Below are 15,985 nucleotides of genomic sequence, written 5' to 3' on the forward strand. Positions count from 1 at the left end.
AGAGCCCAAGCTTTGTCTTAGTCTGTCCAGGCTGCTTTAACAAAATTACCATAAATTGGGTAGGTAGCTCACAAACAATGGAAATGTATTTCTCATAGCTGTGGAGGCTGGGAAGCCCAGGAACAAGGCACCAGCAGAGTCAGTGTCTGGAGCAGGACTGTTTCCTTGTTCACAGATGGTGCCTCCCAGCTATGTCCTCACATGGTGGAAGAAACTAGCTAGTTCTCTGGGGCCTCTTTATAAGGGAACCAATCTCAAGCATGAGGGCTCCACTCTCATGACCTAATCACCTCCCAAGGCCCCACCTCCTAATACCATCACTTTGGGGATTATAATTTCAACATATGAATTTTTAGGAGACATAAACATTCAGACCATAGCAAAGTCAGACAGACTTGGGTTTAAATCCTTGCTCCACTACTTATGAGCTGGATTCGTTTTTTCCCTTAGGTAATATGGACATTAACCTTTCAAGTTACTGTGTAATGGATATAATACCTGCCTCACACAGGGTTAGTCAGAGGGTTAAGAAAGAGGACAGAATAAACTACCCACCTCAGTGCCTGGCCCAGTAAGTATGTAACAATCTGCCTCTCCTCATCAGAGAACAGGTTCCCAACTGCACTATTCCAGAAGATGGCTTTAGCCAAGACCCTTCATCGGGGCCTAAATGTTGGGATCAGGGGAAAAAAACAACCACCACGATGTTGAGTTCCTTTGAGAAGTTGCCAAATCTCTTGCAGGTAGCCCCCAAAGTGGCAGACCCTGGGGTACAGCAGCTCAAACAGCCCACATGCTCCAGGTTTTCTGTATCTCTCTAGTCGTACCTGACAAAACAGAGTAAGGCTAGGGCCACACGGCCTTCCAGAGCTGAAGGTATCCTAGGGATCACATGCCCACTCTTACGGCCCCTCAGTGCCTCCCTCAGCCATTCCACCAGGGTTACAAGGTGACCTGCTTAGGGACAGTGAACAGGCCGAGTTATGAGGCTCAGGGGCCATCCCAGGGGCAGGTACCTGACAGAGAAGACACCGCTGGGGAAATGGATTTGGGAGGCCTCAAACACATAGGCTAAAGCTGAACTGGGCTCTGTGGAGTTAGGGAGGGGAAGGGCCAAGTCTTGACCATGTTCATGGCTGGCTGCCTTCAGCCTTGGCGTAGCAGGTCCCTGGTTCCATGCACTGGCATCCAGAGAGTCCACAGTAATTCTAGAGATGGCCTTGAGAGAAGATGGCTGGTATCCGAAAAAGGCCTTCTGGTTATTCTCAGTGGACACCACACTCTTGGGGGACACCTATAGCCAGACAGGCAATCACCCCAGGAGTTACTGAGGGAAGGTTTCCATATACGATGTGTAACAGTGATGTAATGAGATGCATTTTTCATGCAACTGATAAGATCTGTCTCATTAACTCCATTTCCCATTCAGCTGTCACTTGGTTTATTTAAAATTCTCTTTTAAATATAAATCACAACAAATTTGTGACCCTGGAACAGCCTTTAATGGGTTCTCAAAGTGCTCCTTATTAAGTGGTAGGACAAGGAGGTAGAGCTTCCTCCCACGTCAAGTCTCCTGTTAACTTGAGATCCTGAGTCACTGCAGCCCAGATGCTCCCCCAACTTCTTCCTCTGAATATTTCCTCTGTCTTCTCAGCGGTTACTACTGCCCCCCAGGTGGTCTCAACTTTTCTCTCCAGGCTGATGAAAAGCCTCCCATTAGGAAGTCTGAAGGACCCTGGGTCCACCCTGAGGACAGAAGCAAGGTGTGGCCACCAGGGCTAGATCTGATTTCTGAGCTCCAGGAGGAAGGTCAAACTGGATGGAGAATTGGGCCCTGGGCAGATCTGCTCACCAATAAAGACTGGCTGACTCTACTAGATATACACATAAGAATGAACCCCAACTTGAGCAGGCAGTCCCCACCAACACCCACCTGCTCAGAGCTTGAACATGTTATCTGTGAAAACAATGCTGTCCTTTCATGCAGGTATCCCAGCACCCACTCCACAACCCTGCATGGGCAGGCTCTCAGCAAACGCTTACTGAATTGTATCAGTCCCTCCTCTCAACCCCTGGGTTACTGCCCATGTTTCTCTGACTCTTACCCTCATCCCACCCTTCCAACCCACTTGGAGTACCACTCTTGCTAAATATCTCTTAGGGCTGACACCTTGGTATCCTAAACAGGTAAGGTTGGTTGTAGGTAACTTGTTACTAATGATAGAAGCTTTTTGTATAAATTGGAGAAGATTCAGGCTTATCTTGCCCCATTCTAATATACTTTATTGATGGGATGAGAAAATATTGGAATTTAGCCAGCAATACAGAAATTGCCTGTAGCAGTCTGGGAGTAACAGTTTCTATTATAATGTGAAAACTGCATTTAGGAAGTTAGAGATTAACTTCCTAAATATACATGTGTATGTATACACATATATGTATTGGAACTGAGATATGCTTTGTGACAATCTGGCCATGTCCACCAAGTACCCTCTCAAAGGTTACTGTGGTTTGCCATGTGCCATCTGACCATCTTCCTGCCTCAGTACGGTAAGAACAGGCCTTCACTGTAAATTTAAGACTGGATAATCTGGACTCTAAACATAGTGGCAAGATTAAGTGGAAAGAACAGAGTTTGGGGTCAGGCAGCCTGGACATCAATCTTATTTTGGCCACTCACCAACTAGGGAACCTTGAGATGATCAGATATCTTCTTGGAGCCCATTTCCTCCTCAGTTAAAGTCCTGAAAGGCTGCTTTGAAATTTAAGTGAGCACAGACTCTGTGCTCAATGGCTGATGCATGATGGGTACTTTATAGATGGTAATTTCCAATTCCTGATGCCCTATTTAACCTCATTTACTCCTCAGTTCCAGCCAAATCATGCCTCCAGCTGTTTTCCACAGGTGCCCCTTAATTGGTGTTACTCATGCCTTCCTTTGTGCACTGCTGTTCCCTCTGCCAGCAATTCCCTTCAGCCCCATAGAAAAGCGTGTCTCCAGTCCCTGTCTTTCCTTCAGGACACACCTCAAATGCCACCTCCTCAGCAAGCCAGGCCCCCCAACATCTTTCTCTGAATATTAACTGTATCTTCTCAGCAGTTACTACTATCTGTTTGAGTAAGGGGGTACATTTCTTAAGTTCCATTCAGTCAGGTCAGGGGACATGTCTGTTCATCTTGTGATCCCATCATCACCATTCTCAGCATAGAGGACAGTTCAAACATTATTTAGAGACTGAAATAATAAATACTGTCATAAGCCTACTGATTCCACAGTACTTGAGAAGTACGCTCTACCTCTGCTGCTAAAAGGTAGGTTTCCCCAGATCCAATGGGCCAGTTCTGACCTTGGGGTTCCAGGGCCACTCTTCCTACCATTCTGGCCAGACTCCCTCCTTGCCACCCAGACCAAGACATGCCGCTCAGGCATCCACGTTGCCTAACCACAGCAACTCTCTCCTCCCATACACCACACCCCACCCAAAACCTCAGCCTACTTGAATGAGGTACCCACATCCTTTCCTTGCCTCCCCTCTCAGGGATGGAACCTTGCTCACTCTATGGCCCAAGCTGCAGACAATCAGATTTCCCAGGTAAGGTAGGTATAGAAGGGAGTGATTCAGGAGGACATTCTTGTGACCAGTGTCCTCCTGGGGTCACTCCTTTCTATACCTGCTATGCCCTCTAGGATGCTGTGAACCCAGCTGTTTCACACCACATGCCCTGGTTCTCCAGGTCTCAGGATCGTGTGTTCTCAAAATCTTCAAGGGATGGCAAGTGAGTCTACAACAGCTCTCAGGCCACAGTCAGGTGGCTGGGCCAAGGTAGGCATCAGCAAAGAATATACACAGTCCAGTCACTTCTTGGGATCATAGTCTCATTTTCAGCCCACAAAGACATTTGCTCAGAGCCTTTCCCTTCTCCCAGCCCTTGTTACTAAGTAGGATGTTCAGCCTGTGACTTGGGATAGAGAAGCTTCTGCACAGCTTTAAGGCTGCTCTTTCCCCAGCCTCCCACCCTCGCTCCAGCCTACATCTGCTGCAAGTCATTTCTGCTCAGAAGCCACCAATTATTCCCCACTGCTGACAGGGTAAAGTCCAACTTCTTAGTTTGGTATTCAAGTTCCTTTTGCCTTAGAGTCCCAACTTCTTTCTTTGACTTTTAACAATGGGAATAATCTAGTTAAGCTGGTTTCCTTATGATTTCTTGATCCCACTTCACTCACTTGCACTTCTCTGCCTTTTACTTACTTGACTGACCAGGGATCCCCAGAGAACCTTTTCTTCCCAGCTTCCCAGGATCCCACCCCAGTTGGTTGATCTATAAAGCCTTCCTTTTGCCAAAATCTTACAGCACTTTAATTAGACCTATAACCTTTCAGTACACCCTCCTCCCTGTTATTTCGTAAACTCCTCTCTAGTCAATACTGCTTGAACAATACCCTTTGCAGGTAGACTCCAATATCTGCTTTAAAACAGCTGTTTGGCCATAGAGACAAGCTTGAGTTCTTTAAAATTTCTTACATTATGTCAAAGTAGAATCTGCCCTGTCTTTAGTTTTCTTTGCCATCACTACCATAGGCCTTCATCTCTGCCCTATGAGCAACACAGAACACGCTGCCCCTCTTGCCCACCTGAAAATAACAGTCATTCCGCCATATCTTCCTGACTGTCCTTGGGCCCCTCCAAAGCTTGTAAGACAGGGATACTAGCTTTGCACACTCCAGGTGTGGCCAGTCTCAGCCAATGCAGGAAAAAGATACTCTACCAAGGTCTAAACCCAGGACTTCAATTAATGTAGCCAGGCTAAGCCAACATATTGGGCTTTTCCATATAGATGAATAGGACACTCACAGAATTAATTTTCAGGGCCTAAGGGCAGGACTTTGCACTTAACCCTGCCACGTCTCATCCAGCTGGTTTGGGCTCTGCGCTGTTTGCTTCTTTTGTCCTGTACATGGGTGACCAGGCACCTGAATCCAGGCTGTTTTCTACCTCATCATATACTTCTGCCTCCTGGACTTTCTGCTCACCACCACTATGGCTGCCCTTTCTGTGGCATGCCTGGAAGCCCAGAGCGTGCAACTTCCCACCTGAAATTTCAGGATAAGTCCTCTGGATGATCGAAATATCTCTTGACAAACGATTTCTCTCAGGCTTCCTGAGAAGGGAATAATAGCATTTACTGACTACCTATGATGTGCCAAGCACTGGAGTCAACATTTCATCTCATCTAATTTTCACAGCCACCAAATGAATTGGCCTATTATTGTTCCCATTAAACAGATGAGGAATGTAAACCTCAAAGAGGTTAGGAGACTTGCTCAAAGGAGCAACAGCAAATTTGTGTAGAGTTGAGATTTTAATGGAGGACTGTAACCTTCCACTCTAGAGCTACCAGGGTCCTCAGGAGTTAGGGAGGCCAAGTCCTCATGCTGGAGAAAACCTGCTGCCTGCCATAATAGAATGAGGGGGCGGGGCAGGCAAGAGGAGTCAGTTTCCTCATCTCCAGAAGCAGGACAATAATCCCTGCCAGGGGCATTGTGCCGCACCAGTGAGCAGGCACAGTGAAAACCCAGACAGACACACAAGGCTGTTGTTGTTACCAGGTGAGCACATGCATCCAAGAACCAGATGTCTTGGCTGGTTGGTCACAGGAAAAGCTTATGTAATAAAACTTTTTCATGACATCCAGTCAAGGTCAGATGTCAGAGTCAAGAACTATTCCTCTGCCTTGGTGAAATGTTGAATTAGAAGAATCTGCTATTCCTATCCCAAATCAATTTCCACCCCCTCAGGCCAATCCACTCTCCCACCCCACCCCTTCCCTTTTCTGCCCCCATTGCTCATAGAATTCAGAGTTTTGAACACTGAATTTGAAACCACACATCCCAATGTGCCTGATCCTGATCTTCCCCAGGCCCCATCCAGTTTAGCATTTATGTGCCTCCTTTCACTTTCAGAAGTGTTCAGTTTGGACAATAAATTACATTAAATCTAATACTCTGGAACCTTCAAAAGTGTCTTTACTTCTCTGGCACCTGTTTCCCATAAAATGGGAATAACACTACCCTCACCTCAGGAAACAAGCCATTTGTCAAACCCATCAAAGTTGCAAGTTCTGCTCTATCCTTTACTGTGGAAGAAACTTTCTGTGGGGCCAGTCTACACCTCCACTGCCTCCATGAAGCAGTCCAACATTGAACTAGTTATTCATGCAAAAACGTCTTTGATTTGGAGGGAACATGGACTTGCGTGTTGGGAGAAGGAAACTGTTGACCCTGAAGATAGAGGCTTTCTTGCCTAAGCAGGCAAGAAAGAGGTAACCCATTTTTGGTCTTCCTAAGCTTAAGCGTCTGTGGCTCTACCCACTGTCTGTTCCCCTTGTCCCTATAACAAACCTCTTGATTCCTACACAACTCACACACACACACACATACACACACGTGCACGCACACACACACACACACAGAGTTGTCAACCAAGTAGTTCCTTTTGGCAGAGTTCTCTGAACCTTTCACCAGAAGCAACTTGGAGAAGTTTGCTAAGAAGGCCTCTTGGGATAACCAGTGCAGTCACAGGAGTGGCCCTCCAGGTCAGAGTGAGAGGCCCAGTTGCATGTGATGGCTGCATTTCAACCATGCACACAAGTCACTGTGGAAGTGTAACTTTACCCTGGAGAGCAGGGGCAAGAGTATCCCCACTAAACACGCCTCATTGGCATCCTTAAGCAGGCAGAGAAATCCTGAGATCTGGATCATCTCCTTCCCTATTCCCAGGAGGAAAGAGACATACCCGAAGCAGAGCCACCTAAGAACACCACAGTGGCCATAGGCCAGGCAAGAGGCAATGTAGGATCTAGTCCCCATAGCCTCCCTTGGGCTAACAAATCCCTTCCTGGAGATGCATTAGTGGTTCCTCCACCCCACCTACTTCCTAAGAAATGGGAAGCACAAATCTAAGTCTGTAATCTGTGCAATTTGTGGAGTCCCTGACACTTTACTATGGGTGACCAGGCTCGTGCACATATTTTGGCCTTAATATGAAAAACAGAAACAAAAAACCTTCAGAACAAGATGAGGTATAAACTGGCAAGACCCCACTACAAAGCTCAAAAGAGAAGGGGAGGCTTGACAAGTTTTCCTTCAACATTGGCTCCCAGTATTCTTTGTGCATATGTTTTTATTTGGCAACTAACACATCTCAGACAATAATCCAAATGTTTCACATTCATTAACCCAGCTCTTCCTCAAGAAATAGAAGTGACCACTGTGTCAGCATCCACGGCAAAGACAAGACTCCATCCTGGGAGGCTGGAGGCTGAGGAGCCTGGCTGGGCAGAGAGGTATGGAAGGGAGGGGTGAGGAGGATTGAGGAACTCCAGCCTCAGGGCCACTGAGTCTCCCCACAGCAGTACAGATTCTAGATAAGATCCTCACTCCTCATCCGACAGCTGTAGCCCTCATCCAGCCATCTGAGTCCCTGATCCTGACTCTACGCTGGCCCCTGCTTGGATGAGGTCCTCATGGCTGGCTGCCTTCCCTAGCTAGCTGTTCCCTGCACCCAATCCCCACTCCAACACTATAAGAGGCAACTTTTCATGAACTGGCTGGATGTGTCCCTGAAGTTTGGGTAGAGGAGGTGTTTGGGCCTTGGAATACAACTTTCCATGGAATTGATAAATTGACTGGTGGTTACATTCCCAGAAGAAAATTAATACACATGTGCCCACATTGAGCATAATAAGTATAAGAGCACTGATACCCTAAAAGTACTTCCTACCTCCAATTAGTCCCACATACAGCTAGGTCACAGGGCAAAAAGGAGGCCTCATGAGCCTTCAGGCCCCCATGGCATTGGCAACCAGCAGACATTTCCCATCTGGGTGCTTGACCTGTAAGACTCCAGCCTTAGCTGTTCTGCAGGCTGAATTCACCCCAAACCTGGTCTCATTCCCATTTTTCATTGCCTAATGGAATCTCCGTCTCGACCTTCTGGCAGCTCTCCTCTGTCTATACTCATGTGCTACAGAAAATAGAAGCCCAGGCCATAACGCCAGGAGGCCTGAGTTCTACCACCAATAGCTAAGTGATCTTGGGTAGGTTTCTTTGGGCTTCACCATTCTTTCATGGGTAAACATATAAAGGGCAAGCAAGAAACTACCCGAGACTCCCTTCTGATTCCAAAAGAATCAACTACTTTCATTTCCCTTCCCCCTTCCATGAAGTGCCTCCATGCTTTCATTAACATGCTATTAACAGTTGCCTCATTCTTCTCCCAGCAAACTAACACACAATGTCAGTATCCAGTTTGACTCTTTTCTCTCTCCCTCAAACACAATCAGTCACCAAATCCTCCCAGATTTCTTGGCATGCTCACTCGCCTCTGCTCCCTTCTCTCTATTCCTACTGCCATTGCTTTGATTTAGGTCCTGAGCTACCTCAATGGGTTATTCTAACAGCCTGTGCTCATAAGAAGTTCCTCCCTATCTCTCCAACCTGCCCTTCCCAGCTAGAATCATTCTGAACAGTTTTACCATGTCTTTTCCATACTTGAGTATGGAACCTTCAATGTCATCAAAATAAAATTTAAATTATATAGCTCCAACTTTCAGGGCCTTCCATGATCTCTTCCCAGCCTGAGATTCCATCCTCACCTCTCCCAGTGTCCACCCAACCCCCTGACTCTAGCCATGTGGGCTCACTCTTCACTGGGCCTGTCCTTCCTCCCAGTCTCTCAGTTTCTGCTCCTGTTCCTTCTCTCATCTACCACAGGAAATAACCAGCCCTTTTCCCTCTTTACCGAGGTAAACATTGCAAAGCCAGCCAGCTTAAGGCCCATATCTACCACAGACTTTTCCTGAACATCTGCTAACTGTGCGGCCACACACAACAGCTGATAGAGCCCTAAAGCAGCTCAGAGTTTAGAGGGGTATGGACAGAGACATACACATAAAGTGATGAAACAGCATCGCAGATCTTTATTTGATGTGATATGTATGTAACAGAAGAGTAAAAACGACTTAGGGGCAAGGGGGTTTCAAGAATTTGATCTATATCCTGAAGGATTAATAATCTTGTAGAACAGAGACAAAAGGGCTTTCTGGGAAGATAAAAATAGTGTATGCAAAGGCAGATAGGCACAAACGAATAGAAATTATTCAGCTTCTCAGTTTGGGGAACAGTAGAGATGCAGCTGGAGAGCTAAAGTAGGGCCCACCACTGCAGAGACTTGAATGCCATACAAGGATGGTATATTTTATCCTATCAGAGAGACAGTCCTATACACTTCTGTGTCTAGGCCTCCCATCTATAGGTATGTTAGGGGTCATGATTACTATGCAACATAGAACAGGGTGATTAAAAGCATCATGCACAATGAATGCTCAGCTTTCAGTGTGCATGAATGTGTACATATGAACAGGACAGAGAGAGGAAATGAAAGTAAGAATTACAAGGGAGAACCAAGCCAAGGACCATAAGGCAAACAGAAATCATACATTTGCTGAAGACAAAGCTCAGAGTCAGCAGTCCCCTGGAACTTGAGGCGCTAAGGAGATCTGGACCTAAAGTTAAACAGATTGTTCTAGGACAGCCTCTTTTAGAGGATTATTTACCAGATGAGTGAGAGATAAGAATGAAGCTTGTGAAGATCCACAAAGTCAAACAAGACTTGACTTAAGGGTATATAAAGGATAAAGCCCACCTTCCCCAGAACTACACACAGATTCCATGAAGACAGAGACACATAGGTGCCATCAAGCATTGGAACCAAAGAATGATACTAAGAAACATAAAGTTCAAGAGAAGTGGAGCTCCTCTGAAGAAGAAGGAAGCAGGAAAAATAGTGACTCAGGAATAAACAAAGCTGCCAAAAGTTTCAGCCTAGTTGTGCCCACACCAAATGGGGACTGAATGTCACATCTTGAATGGGGATGAACAGGCTGTAGAATGGAATAAATGTTTAAATACCTTATCAGTTGTGTTTATATTAGTACTTCCTTCTTATATTTTGCATTAGGGTATCCACCAGAGGATTTCAAACAGGACAGCATCATGAACAGATTTGGATTTCAGGGGAAAAAAAAAAAGATCTTAGGGCCAAGTGTAAAACCACTTCTAAACTGAAAGATTCTCCCTGGGATCTGAAAGCTTGAAGAGATAAGTAACTCCTCCCTTCTCAGGCCCAGTCCCAAGGCACAAGGTCTACTTGTGCTAGCAGCCTGTGTCAGCAAGACAGCAGAAGCAGGAAGAGAGCCAGCCGGAAGACACCTACCCTGCCCGGAAGACACATACCCCCTGAAGATCGAGAGGTGGGCCATCTGGGTACCGCCTAGCAGCTACCGCAGACTGAGACACTTCTTGTTTACAGGAGACTATAAAATCCCTACCCCATCCTCATTTAGTGCTGATGCTATTTTAGGCCTCAGCCTGCCTGCACCCAGGCGCTCATTAAAACAGCATGTTGGTCCAAACGCCTGGTGTTATGTGTTGGTGCGCTCTCAGGGTTTGAACCAATACAAGAACCTTTCATCTGGTGCTGAAACCCGGGAAGGGCTCGGGTCTGTGTCCCCCGTGGACCTACCACTCCACGCTGGAAAGCAGGCCACAGGAGCTGGACAAAGGAAGCTCCCCAGCCCCTCTGTGCATGCACGTCGGTCACTGATCTCGCTTACTGGTAAGTTTCGCCGGGAACCCAGTTAACAGGGAAAAATCTGCTCGATCTTTCTTGGTTTCTCTAGTCCGAAAATTCAACGTTGGTCCAAAAAGGCTCCAAAGTGTGCCAGGCACTCGCTGATCATCTGGTCTCAGCGGGACACCTCTAAACCATTTGACCCCGTTCCAGGAATGAAAAAGACGGTGGTGACGATTGCTCCTTTTATTGTCTCCATCCCGCCATCCAGGACCGTCTCCTTTTTCCTTGTTCTCCTGTGCCTACCCTCCGTTATGGGAAACTCCTGGTTCTCCATTCCAAAAAACAGCCCTCTAGGCTGCCTCATAAAAAACCTGCAAACCTTAGGCCTCAGGCAAGATATCCGCCCTAAGTGCCTTGTCTTTTTTTGCAATTCAGTCTGGCCACAGTACAAATTAGGTAACGGTCCAAATGGCAGGCAAATGAAACATTCGACTTTACAGTTTTAACTGATTTAAGCAATTATTGCCAATGACCAGAGAAATAGGGAGAAATTCCTTATGTCCAGACCTTTTTGTACTCAGATCACAACCTGACCTCTGCATTCTTGCTCACCTGTTTAAATCCTTCTCCTCTATTCTCGCCACCCTAATCGCCTTTCTCCTCCCAACCCTACCTCTTTTTCCCCGTTAGATCCAGCAGACTGCTGTCCATCCCTCCCAGACTCTACCTCTCCTCTCAACCATCTTCTTTAACCCCGCAAGCCCTCCTCTTTATCTTCTCAGCTGCACTCTTCTCAGCCGCCATCTTTCCAGTCACCATCTTCTCAGCTGCCATCTTCCCAGCTACCATCTTCCCAGTCAGCAGTACCCACTTCTTTTCCTACACCGTCCTCTCCTGAGGACAACTCTAGCATTATTTTTACTCATTCTCCTTCCTCACTGCCCTCTCCTGAAGCCTGTAAACCCATCCCGCCACCTTATGCCCCTATCTTGTCTTCCACTGCCTATCAAATCAAATCCCCTTCCCCCTTCAAACCCTCAGCAGGAACCACTTCCGGCTTCTTCCTTCTCTCCTGCCCATACTTGCTCGAGCACCATCTTTGGCCCATGCCCCACCCTCACTTCAGCACCAGTGCTAGAGTGCCTCCTTTGGGATGTAGCAGGAGCTGAAGGTATTGTTAGAGTTCATTTTCCCTTCTCCCTCACTGATCTCTCTCAAATTAACAAAAGACTCGGTTCATTTCCAGAAGATCCTACCTCTTATATTAGGGAGTTTCAGTATCTTACCCAGTCTTATGAACTAACTTGGCATGATCTCTACGTTATCTTCTCTTCTACCCTCACCTCAGAAGACCAGGACCGTATCTGGACCCCAGCTTAGGTGTATGCTGATACAGTTCATCACCAAGCTCCTGCCGAGCCTACTGGTGCAGAGGCAGTCCCCAACCAGGCCTCCCACTGGGATTATCAAGACAGGGCCTCTAGATGCTGCCATCGAGACCACATGATTGTGTGTCTCCTTGCAGAACTCAAAAAGGGTACCCATAAAGTGGTGAACTATGAAAAACTTCCAGAAATTACCCAAGGTCCTGACAAAAACCTAGGACTTTTTCTCTCTCGTGTAACTGAAGCCATGAGAAAATATACCAACCTAGACCCAGACAGCCCAGAAGGAACCACTATCTTAAACCTTTGATTCATCTCCCAATCCATTCCCGATATGGCTCAAGCTTCAGAAGCTTGATGACAACGAGACGACAAGCCCTCAAACCCCCACAACGAGACCTTCTTAATTTAGCCTTCAAAGTCTTTAACAATCATGATGAGGAAAGTAAAAGGCAAAAACAGGCAGAGTTTCAAATGCCTGCCTCCACCATCAGGGGCCCTGCAGGCCCATGGCGCCACAGCTCCACACAGAAGCTTCCTAGCAATCCACCTCCACCTGGCGCCTGTTTCAAGTGCGGCAATGAAGGCCACTGGTCCAGACAATGCCCAAACCCAGGTAAACCCACTAGGCTGTGTCCCCTCTGCAGAGGACCCCACTGGAAGTCGGACCATGAGCAGCCCCTGCAAGGACCACCCCCATCCCTTCCCGAGCAGGCCAAAACCGCCTACTCAGATCTCGTCCGCCTTGACAGTGAAGACTGACGGTGCCCTGGAACGGACGCCCCGGCAACTACCATTGCTTCATCTGAGCCAAGGGTAACCCTGATGGTGGCAGGTAGGCCAGTATGTTTTTTAATTGATACCTGGGCGACCTACTCTGCTTTACCTAATTTTTCAGGACCCACCCAGTCCTCTCACGTCTCTGTTGTGGGAATTGATGGACCAGTCTCCAAACCCCGAGCCAACCCTCCACTTTTCTGCTCCCTGCACACCTTTTCCTTCACTCACTCTTTCTTAGTCCTGCCCTCATGCCCAACTCTGCTCATAGGCAGAAACATCCTTTCAAAACTCCACACTACTCTCCACTTCCACGTTCCCCATAGTACCCAACACATCAGCCCAGACCCCTCTGAGGCTTCTAATTTTCTTCTACTCCTACAACCTCCCACTCTAAAACCTGCAACCTTTCCTTATCCCCCATCTGTAGTTAACCCCGCTGTTAGGGATACTTCCACACCCTCAGTCGCAAAACACCACACCCCTGTCTAAAGACCCCACACTATTGAAGTCAATCCGTGCCTCCTAGGCACCACCTCCCAAAAAGCTGAACTCATCACCCTCACTCAAGCTCTCACTCTAGCAGCCGGACAACAGTTCTGTAATTTTGGAGGATTTAAAACCCTTGTAGGGACAGTAATCTTCATCACTGGGTTCCTCCTTTTCCTCCCCTGTGTTATCTCACTAATAATAAAAGCCACTAAAACTCTTGTTGAAACTACAGTTAGCCACCGGACAATTCAGATTATGCTCCTGCTACAGTGACACGATGGATACCAACCCGTCTCTCAAGAATACCCTAAAAATTAAGTTTTTCTTTTTCCAAGGAGCCCATGCCACCCCTATGTCACACCTGAAGTAGTTATTGAGAAGGTCACTCCTTATCCCTTTTTACTATAACCAAATAGACAGGAATGAAAGATTCTCCCCGGGGTCTGAAAGCTTGAAGAGATGAGTAACTCCTTCCTTCTCAGGCCCAGTCCCAAGGCGCAAGGCCACTTGCGCCAGCAGCGTGCGTCAGCAACATAGCAGAAGTAGGAAGAGAGCCAGCCAGAAGACACCTACCCTTGCCAGAAGACATGTACCCCATGAAGATTAAGAGGGAGGCCATCTGGGTACCACGTAGCAGTTACATCAGACTGAGACACTTCTTGTTTACAGGAGACTATAAAACCCCTGCTCCGTCCTCATTTGGTGCTGATGCCATTTTAGGCCTCAGCTCACCTGAACCCAGGCGCTCATTAAAACAGCATGTTGCTCCATACCGCCTCGTGTTGTCTGTTGGCGTGCTCTCTGGGTTTGGACTGATACAAGAACCTTTCATAAACTTTACCTTAAGTATTACAGTCTAAAAGCCATACCATTCCTCAGGCCCAAAGCTGAATCTTCCCAGCATTGTTTCTCCCTCCTCACTTGTCATTCCATCTAATCAGTCCCATTCCCTAGTCCTCCATCCTACAGATTCTATCTCTCCAAAGTCTCTCTACCTGTCCCCTCCTCACCACTCTCTCAGGCCCAAAATAATGCCTCATCCCTTCCACCCTGAATCAGCCTCCCAGTTTCCTATCCAGCCTCACCGCCCCCACTGTCTTTTTCCCTTGGACTTTGCTTCCCACCACACTGCCAGAACTTTGCCGTTGCAGCAGTGGCCTTAGGATTTGTCAACAGAATCACCTGGGGGAACTTGGTAAAAACATCCCAGAGTACTTAATCTGGACATTTTACAAAACTCCCCAGGCAATTATGAGGCAGTTTGCAAACTGCTACTCTAAATTCTTGCTATACATAGGGAAGTGATCAGCAAGCTCCTGGGAATCTGTTAGAAACGCAGAATGTCAGGTCCCACCCCTGACCTATGGAATTGTAATTTGCATTTGAACAAGATGCCTGCATGATTCTCAAACTTGTTAAAGTTTGAGAAGCTCTGCTCTACAGTGTTGTCACATCATGCACTCCACAAATATTTACTGGATTTTTCTCTGTATCAGGCTAGGAATTGGGAGGGTTAAGGATCAAGGTCTTTGACTTTGAGAAGTTCACAGAACCATCAGTCAGTCCCCTGCTGTGCCTTCAGACCAAGTCCAGACTTCTGCACTGGACAGCTGGCACCATTTTCCAGCCTTATCACCAGCCTTACTGTCTAGCACTCAACATAAGAGCCAAGCTGGACCACTGACCACTTCTCATGGTGAGTCCATGCCTGCCTGCCCACACAGTTGTCACAGCCCAGGCCACACTCTACCCTTTTCCGCCTTGAAAAACCCAGGAGGGATCCTTTGAGGTCCATCACATCACCCTTTCTTAAAATTATCCCAGATTTCCCACTCAGATGAAAGACAGGAATTCCCATAACTTTGTTCCTACCGTCTTCATGTCATTGATCTCATTCCACTTAATCTTAAAGTCAAAGCGCATCTCCTTTAGCTACCCAGTAAAGAAGGCATCATGATGGTAAGCAGCTTGTCTCTCCAGTAGCAATAAGCTAACAACTGTCACATCACCAAATCTTAAAATAGTATTACTAATAATTGAAATACGTTAAATAAAACACGGATATATGCAATCAGTGAAAACCTCATCAATCATCTCCATCTCCCACTTCAATGTTATTTAGATATTAATTTAAGCAAAGTGCAAATGGGTTGCCTCTCTTAAGCCAAAGAGAGAAATAAATTCTAAATTAGATAACACTTAGAGTTTTCCATACACCTATAATAATGAAAGACTGAATATGCTGAAGATGAATTATGTCTAAAGCCCACTACTTTTCTGTAGTTGACCATTTAACTTCACATAATACACTATAAAATTTGAAAAAAACTTCAGATTTGTATTATAATCAATTAAGGAGGGGTTGAGAAAGGAGAGAGATGAAAAGAAAGACAGAATAGAGATGAAGAGAAAGACAGGAAGTAGACCAAAATATAGAAAAAGGAGACGGATCTATACCAATTATCCGGTTGCTCTAAAAGTAAAAATATAATTAGATTCGTTTTTTAAGAAGATTAAACACTGGCAAAAATGCCTGTCTTAATCCTACCCAAATGCTGGAAGTTCTGTTCTCTAGTTATATAATCTTATTTTCATCCGAGGAAAATCTGCGGGTCTTAAGTCTGATGTGATGAGGTGAAGAGGAGCCCACTTTTATTTTTATTTTTATTTTATTTTTTTTTATTATTATACTTTGAG

At 46.4% G+C, this 15,985-nt stretch overlaps 1 protein-coding gene and 1 pseudogene across 2 annotated transcripts in view; one reads left to right on the forward strand and one right to left on the reverse strand.

The window, feature by feature from the left end:
- The window catches only part of PPFIBP2 (PPFIA binding protein 2), a 142,680-nt gene that overhangs the window by 125,750 nt on the left and 945 nt on the right, over positions 1-15,985 (reverse strand). The window lies entirely within an intron of this gene.
- LOC140712215 (transcription factor NF-E4-like) lies at positions 10,148-15,356 on the forward strand (annotated as a pseudogene).

This window comes from Chlorocebus sabaeus, chromosome 1, assembly GCF_047675955.1.
Source record: "Chlorocebus sabaeus isolate Y175 chromosome 1, mChlSab1.0.hap1, whole genome shotgun sequence".
NCBI classification, from domain to species: domain Eukaryota; kingdom Metazoa; phylum Chordata; class Mammalia; order Primates; family Cercopithecidae; genus Chlorocebus; species Chlorocebus sabaeus.